Genomic DNA, 5865 nt, shown 5'->3' on the forward strand with positions numbered 1-5865 from the left:
GAACTTGAGGATAGGAAAAAGTCAAATGCAGAAGAAAGTGACAGGTTAACTCATCAGTCTCTGTGCGATGAAGGAAGGTGGCTGGAAGATCCCTCAGCGCCGCAGGCGGCGCGAGATGTCTCCAATCCGGTCCTGCAGAAGGTCTCCTGGCGACAACAAATCTTCCAGGTCCTTTGGCATGTGATCTCCTGATCCGTGCGGAAGGTGGGGTAGAGATAATGGTCGGTGGCACAGTGGAAGAAGCAGAAAGCTCAGTAGACAAGGCCGCAGTTGAAGCACACAGTCCAGCGGACATACGCACAGGCCGGTCCTTAGCAGACACCGGAAGGATGGGACTAAGCAGTGCCTCCACGGTGGTGAGCGGAGCAAAGGTATGCACTCTATCCTGGTCTCAACCCAGTGCGGATGTCTGTCTGGGCGGGGGGTAGTATGTGTCATCAGTATCACTAGCCGGGGATACAGGCACAGCTAGCTGGCATGGTTCCATCGAGGGAGTCAACCGGCTCTCTACTCACAAGCTCGTTCCCCGACAAGTGTCCCGTCTTCCTGCTCAGACTGCTGTTATGTCGGACTCGCCCCCATCAGTCAGGTGTCCCGAACTGCTCTGGTCCAAAATCTCTTCCCCCTGAAACACTGGTGACAGCCCCGACAGTTCCGGCCCAGACACGCAGGAGAGACCGCAAGTTTGGCTCTCCTCCCTACATAGACATTCAGCCAATCAACTTAGGTTTAGGGTTATAGATAGTGTTCTAATATAAAGGAGAGGGGGAGATAGATTGAAAATACTGAGGAAAGAATTAAGATGGATCTCTACACTGGGTACACTACAACCCAGGGGCCCTCAATGTTGAATGTAATTTACACATGTGCTTAATTTAAAGTATTCCCTCTTTCTCTTTTGAATCATATCGGTATTTGTTTTTAATCACTTATATATTTTTTTTGTAGTGGCTTTGTTCCTTGCGAATGACCAGATGATATGGGCACAGAGATCGATTGAAGATGCATTTTAGATAATTTGATATTCCATTGATTATATATGCATTGCAGATAAAGTTTTTATTCATCGATTTCTCTCCTCCATCCTCTGTTCTTTCTTTATTTTTTTCTAATTTGTTCCGGTTTTTATCTTTTTGTAAAAACTTGTGTCACCTTGATCAGTTGTTGCCTTTCAGTTGTGCCTCTCATTCATTGTTGGGGATATGTATTGTATATGCATAGGTGTAATGCTAAAGATCCGATCCAAGTCATGATTTTGTGACCGGAGGAGCTGTCTTCTCTTTTCGCCATGGGACAATCTCGTTGCCATGGACTTGGCTGGATACATGCCCCCAGCTGTCTCTCGACTGATGTGCTGATCACATGTGCGCACTGTGTCCGGAGGTTGCGAGGACTTCAGTCAAATGACAGCAGTCAGGTGACCGTGTTTCGGTGACGCGGGGCAGTGACGAATGCGCTGTTAGGCGCTTGCGAGCGGAGTGTCAGCCGGTGTTTGGCAGTAAGTGGAGACATGCTCTAATTGTGGGAATGCCTGCAATTGGCTTATATGCAACTTCAGTTTGGTGCATTCAGCATTGATTATTCCTGTTGGATCTGTTTGGTAACTTAGCATAACATTATGAGTCTTGCTTGTGGATTGGCCCCTGATATCCATGATTATATTAATTCATATTGCTGAATGAACGATGATTTGCGATGGGATTGTTCTAAATAAAATTATTTTTGATTAATCAAGCTATTACTCTTTCAAATCTATATAATATGTATATAATTAAGGTTATTACTTGTTAATATGTGATATATATGTGATTCTTCTGTATCTTCTGTATTGTATGTGATTTACACCTGTGGGCAGTACCTTCATGCTGATTGGCAGTGTTTGTACCTCCACACTATATAAGTCTGCCACTGTAATACTTTGTATACTTGATAAAGACCTATAACAGGTCGAAACATTGTATCCATGGTGGAATAAAACATCTTTATTTTCTTCACCTGGACAGGACTCTGTTCCCTTTTTTTCTGATTACTTTTTCAGGATCCATCTTCAGGCCGGTCTTGGAGATTATATGCCCCAGAAAAGGCAGGGAGGTCCATTCAAAAACGCATTTCTCAAACTTGGCATAAAGTCGGTTTTTCCTAAGCCTCTGCAGAACTTGGGGACATCTCTTCTATGTAAGGGCAAATACCTGGGAAGATACCAAGATATCATCCAGGTACACCACACACGTGTAAAGAAGATCCAGGAAGATGTCATTCACTAGTTCCTGAAATGGCATTACCTGATACTTGTAGGGGCCATCACACGTATTAAATGCCATCTTCCATTCATCTCCTCGGTGGATTCGGATCAGATTGTATGCTCCCCACAGATCGCGTTTAGCGAAGACTCTGGAACCTTTCAACCGATCGTGCAGATCAGAGATGAGAGGCAGAGGATATTTATTCTTTACCATGATCTGATTCAATCCCCTATAATCTATACAGGGTTGGAGGGAGTCGTCCTTCTTTCCGAAAAAGAATAAAGGCTCCAGCCGGGGTGCATGACTTCTGGATTAAACCCCTGGCCAAGTTCTCCTCAATGTATCCGGACATTGCACGGGTTTCGGCTTGAGACAGGGGATAAATTTGACCTCTAGGAGGTGATGAACCCAGAAGAAGGTCAATGGGATAGTGGTACGACCGATGTGGTGGTAAGGTCTCTGCCTCCTTTTTACATAGTAATATAATTATTAAGGTTGAAGGAAGACTTTAAGTTTATCTTGTTCAACCCACAGCCTAACCTAACATGCCCTAACATGATGATACAGAGGAAGGCAAAGACGTCGGTGTACGACCAATAAGGTGCAAGCAAACCTGGCAGGTTAGATGGAAAAACCAGAGGTTGAGCTGGACGGATGGGAAGCAGGGAGGTCTCGTCCCTGTCCCCAATGGAGGACTTCACCAGAATTCCAATCCAAGACAGGCTCATTTCTCCACAGCCACGGCAAAATTAGCAACAGAGGGTGAGATAGACTGGACAGCCCATAGAGAGAGATCTTTTCAGAATGTAACATCCCCCATCTGAAGCTCCACAGGATCTGTAATGAACTGGATGATTTCAGGGAGGGGCTTTCCATCCACCAAAGAGATCACCATCGGCTCCAGAAGGTGTAGGAATGGGATTTGATACCGCTCGACCACAGCCTGTTGAACAAAATTACCTGTGGAACTGGAGTCCAGATGGGCTAGCTCAATAAAATATCTTTTGACACAGACAACTGATACAGTCAGAGTCAAGGATCAAGAGGGGGAAGTCTTGCCCAAGGTAGCCTCTCCAACAGACCCAAGGCATTGTCATTTACCAGTCTCTAGGGACAGGATCAGATACAGTGCACGGAGCTGCCACAATAGAAACATGTTCCCTCAGAACCTCCTGGCAATGCTTAGTCAGTTTCACCTGATCAGCCTGCATAGTGTCTGGGAGTGATGTTGCTGCAGGAACTTGCTTGGAGATCGGCCTTTGGAAAGTGGGGGCCAAGTGCACAGATCTCCTTTCGTGGGCCCCTCCTTGGTCCGCTCTTGGAATCTGATGACTATCCAAGTTTCTAAAGACACCAGGTCATACAATGAGGTAGGTACGTTCTGACCTATGGGTTTGTGCTTGATTCGCCCAGTGAGGCCACGAGAGCTTCATTATTCCAAGCAAGTTCAGATGAGAAGGTGCAGAAACAGACCACATATTGGCCCATGGAGAGATTACCCTGGCGTAACTTGAGTATAGAAGCAGCCCCAGAAAAGACACGGCCAGGCTCGTCAAAGACTTTACGAAAAGCTTCTAGGAAGGACCGGAGATTCAAGACTACCTGATCTCCTTTCTCTCAAAGACGATTGAGCCATGCCAGGGCTTCATCAGATAGATGAGACATCCTGAAGGCCATTTTGGCTTGGTCCGAGGTGACCAGGACTTCGATGTGCACCGTGCACTGGTTAATGAACTCCTGACACAGGGTGGGATCTCCACTATAGCATGAGGATGCTGAAAAACATGGTCTGGAACCATAACTGGGGGCCTGATAGGTCGCCGTCGTAGAGACTATCGCCTGAGAAGATGCAGATGCAACTGGAACTGCAAACGTATAAAGGCGAGTATTAACAGTTTGCTGATCATTCTGGCGGGAAACCTCCTGGTATAGGTCTGATATGGAGGATGCCTGAGAATTCCTTGGACTGTGCTAACTGTAATGGGCTGGGTAGTGGAACCACTGTGCTGCAGCCCAAGATAGAACTGGAAGTGCTTGACTAGGAGCCTCACCCGATTGGACCACGGATACCCAGCAGTGTACGACATTGAGATCTGAGGAGAGACAAGGGAGGTGGTCCAGGTGCTACTCCAGGACTGACCTTGGGTAGATGGCAGCTGACCCTCTAGGAACGGGTAGCTGGGGCGGCCTGAGGTAATGTCCAATAGATGCAAGCAGGTGGAGTAGGGTGACAGGTACCACAGATGCAGACAGGACCAGCTGATGAAAAGATATGCATTGGAAGGTACAGGCTGGGTCGGTGCATAAATTTGCTGGCATGCACGGCTTGTACACGGGCTGGCGGGCACGTCTGATAGGCTGATGGGCACGGCTGGTATTCAGGAATACAGGCGCTGGGACCTGAGAACTGATAAGGATGTTAAGAACACGCATATTGCACAGGCATCTCACAGAGGAAAAAAAATGCTCTAAGGGAAAAAAAAATACTCCACACCTTGGGCTACGTTCACACGTAGTGTTTTTGCTGCATTTTTGCATGTTTGAATTGCTTTCAATGGTGAAAAAAACATTCTACAGGAAATTTAATTTTAGCATTTTAATACCTTAGCTGTCAATGTGGTGTGTGAGACATGATCAAACACATCCTGTTTAATTTATGAAGGATGGAGTCTAAAAGTAAAAAAAAAAATTTCAGGGCCATTTGGAGGCTTACTATTATTTTAGAGCCAGAAGGAGGCCCTCATTATTGTCAGAGGGCCATCAGGGGTCCCTCACTCTAATTTTAGAGGGCCAGCAGCCAACCCTTACAGAGCATTGTTGTGAGGGCCAGCAGACGGCTATCCTTTGCATAGCTGTATATTATGTGATGCAGTGACCCATGTTACAGCCAGGGGATGCTGTATGTGCTCCTCAGGATACGCATGGAGGCATATCTGTAATGGTGATAATGAAATAATGTCCGGCATGATTGAAAATGGCCGGTATGTGTCGCAGAGGGAGTCTGCGCTGTAAGCCTGTAGTATTTTTGTTCTGGGACCTGTAGTCCCACAAGTATTTGTATAGTTAAAAGGGAGGCTTGCAGGGTTATTCGGAGATCTGGGCAGCTCTGACTAACCACACACACCTCCCACCTATGGGGGTGGTTACAGCTACATAATGTGACCAGGGTTTGGTCACATGGTTCAGAGTTTATGGACCTGAATGGTCAGAGTGTGAAGTCCTGGATGGCCTGTGTGTTGGAATGTTCTGGAGTGAACTGGATTCCTGGAAGCACATGGTGAGGCCATGGATTGATGGCCTGTGTGTTGGAAGTGCCAGGGACTAGACTTCCTGAATAGCGTACAGAGGCCATATCTGCAGAGCCTGTGATGGCTACGGTGTTGGGGAAGCTACAGTTCCATCTGCATGTCTGGACTATCTGAAGTGCCCTGGTCACAAGGACAATGATCCCAGTTCGGCAGCTTCCCTGTCATGATCTCCATGGCCAGAGAACTAGCATAAGCCTCAATAGGAACAAGCTCTTGGAAGATGTAACTATACTGACCATGAACTAAACCTACCGCATCATCTAGAAGTAGCCAGGTAGCATGTCCTACTTTTTATCCCTATATGCCCAGCGCCG

Source organism: Ranitomeya variabilis, chromosome 4 (genome assembly GCF_051348905.1).
Source record: "Ranitomeya variabilis isolate aRanVar5 chromosome 4, aRanVar5.hap1, whole genome shotgun sequence".
Taxonomy (NCBI): Eukaryota; Metazoa; Chordata; class Amphibia; order Anura; family Dendrobatidae; genus Ranitomeya; species Ranitomeya variabilis.